This window comes from Carassius gibelio, chromosome A20 (assembly GCF_023724105.1).
Source record: "Carassius gibelio isolate Cgi1373 ecotype wild population from Czech Republic chromosome A20, carGib1.2-hapl.c, whole genome shotgun sequence".
NCBI lineage: Eukaryota > Metazoa > Chordata > Actinopteri > Cypriniformes > Cyprinidae > Carassius > Carassius gibelio.
The window spans coordinates 22,007,111-22,022,069 of record NC_068390.1 but is presented as its reverse complement, the minus strand read 5'-3'; positions in this window follow the sequence as shown (position 1 = coordinate 22,022,069).

Sequence of the window (14,959 nt, the reverse complement as noted above, 5' to 3'; positions counted from 1 at the left end):
AGTTTGTTCAAGGCTTATTCGAAGTAGCCTACGTTTTATTTTTATTGTAAAAATAGAATAAGAATGAATTTAGACACTAATTATACACTATTTGCTTAAATTTATCTTGTGTTTGATGCGAAATAAAGCAATAGTTTAAGAATGTTTTAAGTTTGAACATTTATCAATTAATCAAACTCATTCATTACGAGACTTGTACCAGCAAATGGCTTCTCCCCGGCGATTCCCGACGGTTTTAGAGGGACATTACTCCTCGACGCCCCCGTGTCTTTTCAAAGAATAGTATAACGGCAAACGCAACAAAAAGCCTCGTCCGGGAAGGTGCGCGTGCAGTCAGCGGAGGCTCGCGAAGCGGAGCTGGGCCAGGCGAAAGTATAGATTCCGCTTTAGCGAAGGAAAGGCGATTTGTGTCCGCGCGCTGCGCTCGTGCCATATAGGCTATCCAGAAATCACCCGATTCGAAATTACGTTGTTGCTCTCGTGCGTAGCGCGCTGACTTGCTGAGACTGTGAGTGACGTCCAGCGCGATTAAAATCATCCTGTACCCACCGAGGTACTGACAAAATGTCAGTGAGTTTAGGACCACCTACCTCGGAGCAGAGCTTTTTTACGGACCTGTATGTTCTTGATGCGTTCTCCGTTATTTGTGAAATGGGTTCACATGAAGCAGGTCTCCCACTGCAATCTGGAAATATCTGAGGATTTTATAAGCAACGATGTGTAGTATTGTAAAGCCATGGAAATGAATAAATACTTAAATGTAAAGTTACGAAAACTTCTATGATTAAAGTTGTTCTGACCTATAAATAACTGCGGTGTACAAAATGTTCGTTGTGCGTATATGAAAAAAAAACATAGCCTATACTAAAATCCTGATCTTGCAATCACCATTGACTAAAAAACGAATGGAAATTAATTTCCACTTAGACATGAAATCAGATTGAAACCAATGATTTCAGATAACTCTGTTACATTTTTTGTAACTCACATCAGGCAGCCAGTATACAGACTGATTCTGAGAATAAAGTTGATCCATCACCATTTCATCCTTGAAACAGGGTACTTAACCTCAGGAGGACTGTCTTTAAAAAAGTGCACTGCAAGACATAAGGCCACCCTTTAAAAAAATACATTTGAAGAAAACAGACCTTTAATACGCAGGGTCTGTGTCTCAGAGTCATCCTTGTTAGTGCCTGCTGAATCATGTCAGATATATCAAAGTACATAGCTGGTTTCTTCTTCAGTTGCTGGGCCTGAAGGAGCACATTAGCATAGTTCTAATGAGCTCTTATGACACGTGCCAAAGGTTGGATATGCAGCTCAGGGAATATTTTCACAGAAACATGAAAAGCTCCTTTAGTTATGCTACCAACTGTTGAATTCAATAGTATTTTGAATGGTATTATTCTTTGTTTCTCTGTTCTGCAATTAATCACTCCTCTTAAACCGGTTTAAGTCGATGTGAATTGGTGTTTACAATCCAATTTATTTCCACAATTTGGTATTTTTGAGAGCACAACAGAACATTAAATGGTACGAATGTATTTTTAGACAGTAAATTGATTTTATCCACTGGAATTTTATTGGATGATGAAAAGTGGGAGTTGCATTGGAGCCAGTAAGGAAGTTTGCTAAAAAAATGAAGTGAAAAAGACAATAGCAGAGTCATAAAAATAAGCAGAAGAAATGCAAATACAGAATTGTTTTGCTTGTGAATCCCTTTTTAAATTACCAAGTGCTTCAGACAAACTTTAAAAAATTTGGCATACTTTGGTAAATCCAGAGAACAAGTGTTCTTATGAATCTGTAATCTTTTAAACATGATTTTGTTCCTGTTAAGATTTAAACAAAAGGTATTCCAACTCCATACACTGCTGTCTAAGCTTGCTGTTTTCACAACTTCAGTCATAAAGTTCGCTGATACTGGCTCACACAGTTTTAATTTACCTAAAATTTAAGTTTTAAAAAACTTTTTTAGTATAAAACTTCCACTGACAAAACTATCCAAACAGAATTTCAGAGGGACATGTCAAAGGCCCTGGTTATCCTGGGTTATCCACTAGACGGATAAATTAGAGGTAAAGAGCATAGACCAAGGATATTGTTACATGGACAGGTCTGTTCTACAAGTCAATCAGCCAGGAGTGAAGGGAGTGAAACACGGCTCCTGAAAAACAAATTACGTTAGTGTGACTGAAAGGGAGACAATAGACTAAGGGTGCAGAGAGCAAGAAATTCCATTTTGCTTTGTCTAATGGGTCGATATCAGCAGATGGCCAAAAAGCAGCCAACAGGAGCGTGAAGAGAGAAACATCTGAGAGCATCATTTAGGACAGCCAGTCCTTCATGTATCTGAACAAGCACTGGAAAGTAAAAAATAACTGGAAAACAAGCATGTATTCCATTTGAAGACCTGTTGACTGATGTGCGTGTGTGTGTGTGTGTATGTATATATATATATATATATATATATATATATATATATATATATATATATATATATATATATATATATATATATATATATATATATATATAGTAGACATGATAATGCTTTGTTGCAAAGTCTATTGACAGTGTGGGGAGAATTTTTTTACATTGCTATGCTTTATCTGAGTGGGAACTATAAAATAGTTCACAAATAAATGAAATAACAGTTAAAAGTGCTGCTGAATTGGCTGTGAATGTGCAAAAGTGCCAGCACAGCCAGAAAGTAAAAGCAGAACGACAGGTGATGAGGCAGTACCCCGTGTTTGGATGTTGGAAGGGAAAAGCGGAGGCAAGACTGTGGGAGCAGAGACTTAGTCAGATTCCACAAGTGCAAGATGAATCTTGTCTCGCAAATTGTGAAGATCGGGGGAAAAAAGCTTAACTTTAACTGAATAAATGGTTGTGGTTGAGAAGTCGTAGCATATTTGTTCAGACACAGTGAATGTGGAGAGCTTAATGAGGAGATACTTTCAAGTGCTGAAAAACTTTCTCTATTCTTGACACTTTCTCTCACGCTTATCTCAATAATCCACACCCAGATTATTGTATATCTTGCAGATAATGTATCAAATATTTTGATTGTTTCTATTCAATGCTGCCAAATGTTTTCTAATCCTCAAAGGACTTTATTATATGCTCTTTTTGCTATTAAGTGTGTTAAGCACCTCAGGGGCAGTAGGTTCCGGGCTTAGGTTCAGCTCAGCTATTATTCAAGTCAGCCTAATGGATTTGTCTCAAATGCCCAAAAGAAAATAAGTTCTAATAATTTTCACTATTATAGTGTCAAGTATCATGGCACAATGTTAATCCCCGCACAAGGTGAGCGTGCTGGATTGAATTGCATGGTGAAATGTATGGTAATAAATTGAACTGGAATGGCACAGTCATTAATCATAAGTAGCACAGTAGACCAGGCTCAGAGGAGAAAGATGAAGCACTTTGTAAGTAATGGAGAAGCTGTCAGTGGGGAAGATGGGAGGCTTTCAAGGCAGCCTTCTCCACATAGTCAGCAAAGATCAACAGCATAGCAGGCAAGGTGCAGTTGGAAGTGAGTTCAGTTTCACTGAATTTACATAAGAAAAAAGAATTCATTCACAAATATACTTGAACAAAAACAGAATTGATGTTCTATTTAATTATGTTCTATTTAATTATATTTAAATTATATTTATATATTTTAATTATATTTAACAAAATAATTGTTTGAGCAAAAGCCTGAAATTCATTTTAGATTTCAACTTCTAAACATAATTAATGATCTATAAAATGATTAATTATATTAAAATGTAAAAATAAAATAAAGTTAAATAGCATAGCTAAATATAAGGTAACACTTGAGCCACCAGTCCTGAAAATGTGGCAGATGCAGTTTATTGTAAGATTTTTGAAAGTAAAATAAAATAATAAAAATTTAATGAAATTGTAACCTAACACTTGGACCATCAGTTCTGATAAAATTACAGATCTAGTTTGTTGGATGATTTTTAGTAAGAAAAACAAAATAATAAATATATAATTGAATCATTAAAAATGTCAATTAAATTAAAGAAAAAAACTCACACTAAGTATTTACTAATTAAATACACAGCCTCAAAGCCACAAAACTCAGAACAAGTTCATGGGGTCTTTCAGAAGTAAAATGATCAGTCTTTGGGTTAACAGGACTGTCATTCTGAATAACTCATGCTATTCTCACTAGCACGCTTATCATCAAATATCCTCTTTGAGACCACCATCTCTCACACCAAATAACCGCGGTAGACAAAACAACAAAGAAGAGACCTTCATCTCTCTGAATGTAATATTGTGATAGGTGTTTGTCCTGCGTATACTCTCTCCAGATGGGTGTTGTCCAAATAACACTTGACGGATGTGAACAGGAGTCACATGCAGAGCTTATGCTTGCCAAAGATTCAGATAAGAGTGGTGAGGAATGAAGAAACAAAATAACAGAGGAATATTTTCCAATATACCCTCCATTTCTTACAAATAATGTACACCAGGCATCACACACAAACATCCGCAAATGGCCACCAAAAACCTAAAAAATTAAATGATGAATAGGACACAGAGAATCCCATAAATAGAGCTACATAAATAACACTTACAATATACTTCTCATTGCCATTTATCAGAGGTAAAACAACTTTAGAGGTACAATAGAGCTGGGCAGGCTGGTAATGATTTTCATACCATACCAATTACTTTTTTAAACTAACATTTAAGTTCTACAAAAAGATAGTTTATCTACATTCAAATGATAATTTTGTATTTATTAATTGAACTTAAACATGAAAAGTAATGAATTGCAAGTCTGTCGTTAAGATGCTGAATTGTGAACCATCCCCCCACACCCACCCCATCCATGGACAAAGCTTTACAACCACAGATTAAATGCATCACCAAATTCCTCCAGATTACTGTTTGTCATTAAACACTACATCTGTAACAGGTCTGCCAGAGATATTATTTGGCTGAAGTGATAATCAGACAATGGAGATGTTTGACATTGTCAGGTGGTCTGAGCCGATGAAGATGAGTTACAGGCCCAGAGTTGCTTTGGTAAAGCTTCAGCAAATAATATCCATTTGGAGAAGGATAGTGGAGCAGGATGAGAGGTGTAGAGTGACAGATAAAGGGGGCGTGATGCAGAAAGATGAATGACTGTCTACAAAGCACTTTGGGAGAGGGATAATATGGTTGAGACGGACTCTGTCTCATTTTTCATTCTTAAGGAACACAGCTTCAGTACTTCTCCCTCTTTCTCAGTCCCTGACTTTGTGGTACATGAGTCGCCAGTCGCTGCATCAATTAAAGGTGTCATCTACTGAAAATAGAGTTAACTTGGTATGAATCCACTGCATGTGTGTCACGCTTTTGTCAGAGCATCTCTTTATCACATGCTCACATTGAGTCATCCTCTAGCTTACATAACTGACATTAGTTATCGCCGTAACATCGCAAGTCCTGGGTTTGTAAGATAGCATTCAGAATCAGAGGAGACTAAAAAGAGTGATTTCATCACCTCATCTTATTCACAAACCAGATGCTATCTAGTTTAACCAGACATTATTGGCAGTAAAATCAGTGGAAGTCGCTGTGATTCTATATAGCACAAATACACCTCTATTTATGTAAATTAGGCTTATTATTTATAGATTGTGGCTTATTTACAAAACGCAGCAATAATACCACCCACAGACAGAAGGAGGTAAACAGAATTTTATTAAAAAGATATGTTTATTTTATGGCAGCAGTAATTCATCAAATAAAGATCAAATGATGGAGAAGAGTACAATAACCAGGCATATGCCTATAAGTGTCTTGAAAACACAAATTGTAGTGGTGGAAGTGGTGGAAGGGTGCTACAGTTCCAGTAAAGTATGCCAGATTGTATTAGTCTGCTGCATTCTCCACAGCTGTGCAACGGTAATTAAAAATACACATTTTTGGAAGCATGTTTGCTTTGTTGCCTAGATTTGCATAATTCCTTTAGTGAACTGGGCACTAAAACAATGCACAGCATGCAAATAAACTATCAACGGGCACACTGCATTCTCTGCAAATTCTTCCCTGTATTATAAAGCAGATTTATCAGTTAGACAGGATTCAAAATAGTGGAAGAAACCAGGTTGCAAATGTTCAAGGTTGAATTGAACCTGGGTGGACTTAATTGGTTTTGATGTTATCCTGCAGTACTTTTTCATTACTTTGCCTGGACTTTCTGTAGTTATCACTTCCTTCAGCTGCTTTCTCAACACTGAGTTTCAGTTTTATAAATGTGCTTAGATCGCAGCACAGATAAAGGCCACAAGGGCTTGGGGGGTTTATTACTTGATGAAATGAAAAACTGAGTCCTTTTCCCACTTGACTGACCAACACCTCCCCAATTTCACCCACCACACCAATCCCACACCCACATCTCTTCATGCCAACCAGATGCCAACCCTGCTTTTTCTTAGTTTCAGAAACTTTAGAGGTTAAAGGGGTCGCTTCTCCCAGCTCATTTCTCAGCAACCATGTGCTTCCAGTTGAATTATGCTCAAAATCCACCTGTACGTGACTCAACAGCTATTTCATGACTATGCAGACTGTTCTTTTTCAACAAATTTAACCAAATAAGGTAAACATCTCAGTATGAAGTGAAATATCACTTGTTCCATATCTGAAGTGGCCTTTGTGCTGAATATATACTTCATATGAGTTGGAATCTAAATTAAAGCTGCGGTAGGGAACTTTTGACGCTCTAGCGGTTAATAAACAGAACTGCTTGCGTCTTGCGGAAGAACATTGTAGCCGGAACTACTTCTCTCTGTTTATGTCTATGAAGAATCACAAAGGTACTGGGTTACTCCGCTGCGGTATCCCCGAAGCAATCTAAAATAGTCCGAATATAAACACTTATTATAGGTGCACCCTAGTGATTGAGGACAAGCCAAAAACACGGTTTGGAAAATGGATTCATGGTGTACACGCTTTTTATATACATTTTTCTACATTTTTAATACAAACAAAGTTACGGACCACAGCTCTGATTGGTTATTTTTTACCGGGAGCGATGGAGTTTCTGCAAATGGCAATAGGACCACTGGGAGGAGCCAGAGGAGCTTGATTTTTTCCACAGATTATCTGTCTCATATTCTACTGTCAGGACATAATGACAGGTTTAATAAATATGTAAAAAAAAGTTCCCTACAGCACCTTTAATACACAAAGATCAGAATTACATCTGGAGAGCATTTAGTTTGCTAAAGACCGGCTGACAGGAATCCCTCTCTCTGCCTTAATTAATTTTTAGAGTAAAGATTGTCAGTGATTAAAGTGATAAATTCTGCTGGAGAGGGCTATTATCAGAAATGGTTCTTTAATGGCTAGATCCCATCTGCCAAATGTTTATGCTGGCAATAACCTTCACATAAACCTTTAAACATGACTGCTTTGTCTACAATCATACCAAATAAATAACTTCTCAAATTGATGGTTGTTAAAAAAAAGCTTGAGGCCATTAATTCCAAAACATATTCTGTTTACAACATATTCAATCCTTTTGGTAATAGAACAGCTTGTTAACATTTTGCAATGCATTATAAATAGTATGCATTCCATTCAAGTCTGCTTTCACACTGGTCGATAAGCAATACGTTTATAAATACACACATACACACATACACACACATACAAATACACACATACAAATATTTTTTTTGTTTTTTTTTGTTTAAAGCACTATATAAATAAAGGTGACATGCACATGTAACCAGCGATGCATAAAGCTCTGGGTGAAATCCTTGCACCTTTCAGATGTTGATTTCCCAAGAACAACAGGCTTTGGAGCATGATTGGTGAGCCCCAGAGTCCTGCATTAATCATAAATTCAGAATTAAAGTTAATGCAATGCAAAGCATAAACATTTTTTTACAGACTGACAGATCACAATGCACTCCAAAACATCTAGTCTCCAGTGTTTAATAAAAACAAATGACATATTGCTGAGCTAGTAATCTAAACCTGTCTTAAATGCAAATACAGTGTCATGAGGGGGTTTCTTTTCAGAAAGGCCTGTGTTCACAAAATATTTCATCCCAAAATGCCATCTGAATGCAACAGCCTTGTATTGTAGGACAGTGTCATTGTGACAACACCAAACCTGTTGGAGCCCTTACATGGCACTGTAACCCTAGCCAATTAAAAATCCCATTTCATCCTCAATAACTGGATTCAAATTCTGGATGGTTGAACTTAGCCTCCTCTGGTTTACATTGTCTATGGAATAGGTGCATACTGTTCAAATGAGGCTTGAGTTCTTCTATCTATCTACTCTGTGTGGGAATTAGGATGACAGTTGAGTTTAAACAACCTTTAACAGTTTTGTGAGACGAGGTTTCATCCAGTTACTTACACAAAAACATGCATCAATGTTGAACCTGAAGTAGTGTTCGTGTTAGACTAAGGTTGCCTTCCATATAAAAATCAACAAAGTTAATCTAAAATGATTTGGGCCCCCTAAAGCTGCTTTATGCTTTCACTTAATAAGAATTAGCAATAAATAGAATAGAATTAGCAAATTTCTTTTTTAAAAAGAAATTTGTTTCTGCATACTGAAATTGATATTTAGCAAGGACGGATTAAATAGATCAAAATGAAGGGAAGACTAAATTGTTACAAAAATATATTTACATATTTCAAATAAATGCTGCTTTTTTATGAAATAATCCTGAAAACCTATCTGGTTATTTCAAGCAGCACAACTGCTTTTCAAAATTGATAATAATAATAAATATTTATTGAGAACCAAATCAGCATATTAGAATTATTTTTAAAGGATTATGTGACAGACACTGAAAACTGGGGTATTTAACATTGCCATCGCAGGAATAAATAAAATTACAAAATTTCTTCAAAATAAAAGTTATTTTAAATTGTAATAATATTGCACAATATATATAAAAAAACGACCTCTTGAATGGTAGTAGTATTATGGACTATTACTAAAATAGAATGGGATATTTTAGAAGTTAAAGATGTTACACAAAATACCATTTTGATTTAATAGCATCTTTAAATTGCAACATTTGAAATGCATTTGCTATTTTTTACATACAGTAGGAAATCTGATTCAGCCATCCAGTAATTATCTGTATCTCAAAATAGAAGTAAAAGCACAGACCAAAAAACACAAATCAGGAAAAGAGCAAACCTGCTGAGCAATCACAGCATGGGAGGCATTGCACATGGCTTTCATTAAACAGCACACGCTCATATATTAAGAGACCTCTGGACGTCAACGCTGAAGGCACAAACCTGCTGAGCACAAAAAGCATCTCAATCAATACTCTCCTCAGAAATGCCTCCTCTAGATTTTTCCCAGTCCTGGAAGTCAGATTGTTAACAACATAATTTATCTTATTATACTATGTTTCAGATGCAACTTATTAATTACAAAACAAGTGAAAGTCCTAGATTTTTAACTAATTTGTGTTAAATGGAGTCGAATCTCTTTTTGTATTTCCACTCATTCCTCTCCCATATTTCACCACAAAGAGAACCGATTTCACTCTCAAACCTGCTCTCTCTGGGATCCGCTGCTTGAGATCCGGTAATACCCAAATCAGAAAAGCCCCTACATAGGAACAAAGCTTCCTTCTCCAGCCTTCTGTTTCAACATGACATAATCCAAGTGGGTGGATGAATCTTGCTGTTAGCGCTCATCTATTGTGAGATGGCTTAGTTATATATATATTTTTTCGCCATTGTTCTGACACAATCTGTGCCAAAAACATGAAATGGTGTGAGGGAAAGGCAGAAATACAGCATTGCTTGGCCTAGTGCAAGGGATGCAGTTCATGTCGACGACAAATGATTCAGTGATGCGGTGCTTTATAAGAGAAACAATGCAAAATTGCAGTGTGTTAAGTTCACACTCTTAAGAGGGAGTTCAAAATCACAGGATCTGACAGAGTTTGGCACACAAAACACCGAAAGACATTGTAGTAAATCAAAATAACTGTTCCAATAACTGTTCCACGAGAGACAGGTCTCACAATATAAATAGAAAAAGAAATACAATCGATGGATAGTTCCGACCATAGAAAGGGTAAAATGCAATTATCACCATTACGACTGATACTTTCCACTTTATTAATAGCCTGGCAACAGCCTTTTTTTCTGTTCTTTCTGGTCCATTTGCACAAATCTTGCCGTGGAGAATACAAATTTTTTGGGAAGCTAGAAATGCATGTCAGGTTGCTGACAGAATCCCATTTGATCCTAGCATATGACGGTATTCCTTAGAGAGATAAATACAGACGACAGTGTAGTGGAGCCAGAGACAGATGAGTCTTTTGAGGAGTCTCTCCTCCCACTTTCACATATGACTTTGTGTTACTGATCTAATATGATGCTCAACCCACTCACAACAGGAAATGGAACTGTAAGTTTCTCTGCTTGGTCACAAATAATAAGTCAAAAAAAAAAAGATGTTTATGTTTGTGCTAATATATTTCAGCAATAATAATTTGCATCGAATGAGGCTGGATGACTCTGATGTGTGACGGAGCTTTATAATGAATTCACAAGGAGCAGAGTATTAGTAATTAGAAATATATCTCATTCTTCACAGACATGCTATAACTGATGGTATCATCAATCTTCATATCTGGCTCTGCTTGAAGATCTTAATTAAAATTCACAGCCTCACTGTTGAGTTTGCAAAATACCGATTTTGGAACAAGGATTTTAGAATTAAATCAAAATTTAAAATGGAAACATGCAATTCTCTGCGAGGTGAGTGTGACTGTGATAATCTATAGTCGCTGTCACTTTGTAGTGCGAATTAAACCTTTTCTCCGCTGAGCAAGGGAGTTTTTCAGTTTTCCTTGAAACTTGTGCTAGAAAATGCTGATGTTTTTGTATAAAACAGAATGTTCGTTGCTGTTTTTTATATACTACAGAGACATCAGCTATGTTCCAAACCCTAATGAGCTGCCTCGCTACCTTAACAGAAATGGAAGCTAATTTGAAATGCTCTGCATAGCATGCATCATTTATAGTGCACAATGTAACCCAAAGACAACCACAGCAAAACCAATGCACTCCAACTCCTGAAGGATTTAATCTTATCAGTCAGCTCTTTTATGTGAACGAATAGCATATGGCACAACCAGTGTAATATGATTCCTAAAGGAATGATTCTAATGAATTGGTCCTTTTAGGTGAATCAAACACATATAGACCAGCATATAGTCTGATTCCTGGAAGAATCAATTTGTTCATGATTTTGGACTGATTCAGTGATTTTGTTCAAACTGCTAACTAATCCCTGTGAATAATCTTAAAATATGTATTTTCCTGACACAAAGCTATTCTATGGCTTCAGAAGGCTTGGAATATTGGGCACAGAGTTGTATTATATGATTCTTATATGCTGCTTTTTAATCTTTTTTTTTGGAAGATTAAAAACTCAAGTCCCAATCGCATTGAAGAGGTTTCTTTAAAATTTCTCTGTTCACGTTCCACAGAAGAAAGACATCCATAAGAAGTTTAGAGCAACATTCATTTTTGAGTGAACTATTCCTTGAAAGTTTATTCAGGTGGCTCAGACACCTGAAAACTTGATTCTGAATCAGAAATAAGAATTCATCTATTCTTATGCTGACTTAGCATCTAACAAACGCCACACATCAAATAGTGTTTACTCAATCACAGCCATTTAACCCTTCCTCAGCCACAATTCCCTAAATCCCTGCACTGAATATATTATGCTACATAAATGCTTGGCATGCCTGGTTTAAAAATAACATTCTGTCTTTCATTACCTTTTGCACTGTAGAGGTTTTGACATGCAATAACAGGTTTCATCATTCTGGTGCAAAGGTCGTAATGCAAAATAAGGCTGTTATTTCTTTGCCACTGTACTGCCTTTATTGCAGATACCATACTGAAGAACATCAAATGCATTTAGAATTCAATAAAAGGAGACTCATTGCCTTTGCTTTCCTACCTGAGTATAGAGAAATAAGAGGTTATAAATTTGAGATTCCAAGCAGGAGACACAAAATAACCGAGAGCCTCTGGGGACAACAGGGCTTTGAAAGATGTTCTGGGCTGGGGACACGAGTCAAGAAATCAGATGTTTGAATCGACTCTGTAGCATTAGTGAATTGGAAACGGGAAACAATGATTGCCTGTGTGGTGTCTTAATATTTTTCATGACAGAATTTAACAAGAAATCTGAGAATGAAGATGGGCTACAGTGCTAAGTTTTTGCTAGCATTGCAATATCTGTGTTTAAAAACACTGATCATATCTATTCGGTCTATAATTTTTAAGTCATATTAACTGACTGCACATGGCATTTATGCAAATAATTACACATGATAGAGCTTATTAAAATGTATAAACATATTATAAATCTACAGGTTCTGAATGAAATAAAGTATACTTTGAGGTGAAATTAATAACACTATTTAAAACAAAAATAATAATAAATAAATACAAAACATAGCTTCTGATAAATACTGTAAAACCCTTTATAGACACATGTAGTGATCTCAGCATTATTCAAACCAAGCAGATACTGCTCTGGTTTTGTTCTGATAGGTCTAACGTGGGCCTGAGGCCATTACGCTGCTATTTATAGCTTTATAAACATCAGAAACAGGGAATGAACCCAAGGCAGGGAACACATTTCTTCAATATTCTGGAGAAAGTGGTAGACAGTGTTCCCACCCGAAATCTTAATAGGTAGCTGTTTGAGGCACTTTTTAGTTTTTTCCCCTGAAGACCTTTACTTTAAATTGGCACCATAAAAGAATAGTTCATCCAAAAATGAAAACTCGACCACATTTTGTTGCTTTGCAGCCTGAAATGAAGATGGACACAGTTTTTGTTTTATCCAGCTGTATTTACTCAGTGCAACCTAAAAGATCAAAGTGAAAGATATATAAAAAATAAAAAAAATAAAAATAAAAAAACCAACAGATTCACTGAGTTGGAAAAAAGACTACCTTCCTCCTAAAAATGATTTGTAAACTCAATCAGGTGTAGCTAATCACCTTTTTGAGTTTAGCTCAGTATGAAAAGAGCTTTCCTAGAGCATTTTAGTTCTTGGTAGTGCAAATGAAGCAAACAATCAACTATGTGTGGGAAGGCACTATCAAAAGATCTATGGGATAAAGAGGAAATTAAAAAAATCTTACTTTAAAACTTGCACAAATAAAACAAGAACAAAGTCATGATGCCCTGGGATGTTAAACTGATTTAAAGTAGGGGAGACAGAGAACTGATGTGGCGGAGACTAATGAGATTTCATTTTATTTTGATTAAAATGCCTAGTGGTAGGTGGGCAGGCTTCTAAATCTGTGGCCATTGGAGTGAGAACCCATTGGGCCTTTTTTAATGAAACTTCAATTCAGAGTAGGATAATAAGATATTGCAGGGAACATTACCTGTGCTTCACACATTTGACAAGCTGATAAAGTACACAGCTTATAGGCTGTGTGTGCCTGCAGTTTTCTGAAATTGTTCCAATCATAATCCATTTATACGCCAATGAATCTATGCGGGTGATTCTTTATTTAAAACACCACTTCCGTTATGCAGGATGATTATAAAAACAAGAATTGTAATGAAACAAAAAACATATGTTTTACAACAAGAGTTCAGAGTCATATTGGTTATGGCGGTGTGCTGAATCACTTGAACGTTCCCATCAAGTGGATGGATGACTGCAGCACACGTGTTAACAGGAAGAGCAAGGCAGTCTGGGTAAAAGCTAGTGTTCTGGCAGGATAAGACACTAATCATCTCTCTCTTTCTGTATCTGTCTCTTGCATGGAACCGTAGCGTAATTCCTGCCGAGGTGGGGTAATACTGAAGGATTCAGATGAATGGTTAGAAGGGGGCTGATTAAGCTATTTCATCAGCCTATTGTGATCCTACGCTGACAGCCCTAAGAGCTTATTCCTGTGAAGCCTTGTTATTAAGTTTCTCCAGATGAGTCTAAGCGTCTGTTACTGGCATTTTGCATTATTTGCTGGGTTCAGTGTGCTGATGAATTACTGTAACACGGTTTGGGTCACTGTGTCATTTCAGTTACTCGGGTGTCTGGCAGCCTAAAATGATTTTATATAGTTTTAATACCCTTCTCTGATGAAACATGTTGAAGGAAACTGGTTACTTACGGGTCGCCGGATCCATAACTTAAAATATTTTATATTGTTATGATATCTCACAGTATCACTGTTTATATTGTATTTTTTTCTCAAATAAATGCAGCCAGGGTGAACATAAGAGATCATTATTCAAATATTATAACATCTATACTGACCTCCAACTTGCTTATGGTAGTGTGAAAGAAATGAATTGGCTAACCTTTTCGGATATGAAAACAGTAGCAACACTCCAACAAATCTTCTGAATACCAAATAGGAGCTGATATGTAAACGTAGGTGGTCGTATGCAAATCTGCACATGGGTATGACATCAATAGCCATATTTGCTGCATAAATCTCCATAAACAGTCTCATGGACTAGGAGAAAGCTTTGCTTTATGAATGTCAGAGCATGTCTACATGGCTCATCAAACTTTTATATTTCAAAAGATCCAGAAAAATCCTGGTTTTAAAGATATGGCCGCTCTGTTGGGTGGAATCCACTTATATAAAATAAATATCTGAACCTGACATTAACAGAGACGATGAAACAGATGAAGCAACAGGGATTGCTGCTCATGTCATTTCTTTCGTGAGCAGTGACACACACACGCACACACGCACACACATACTGCCAAAATGTGAAACAGCTTCAAATTGAGGATATAAGACTTGTTTGATGACTAGCTAGCTTTGATAGGAAACATCCCACAGATGATCATAGGGAAATCATAAGGAGAAAGATTGCAGCCTCTACCAGCATATCTGCGCTTTAGGTCAAATAGAGCATGCACTGATTGTTTATATATATACATTAT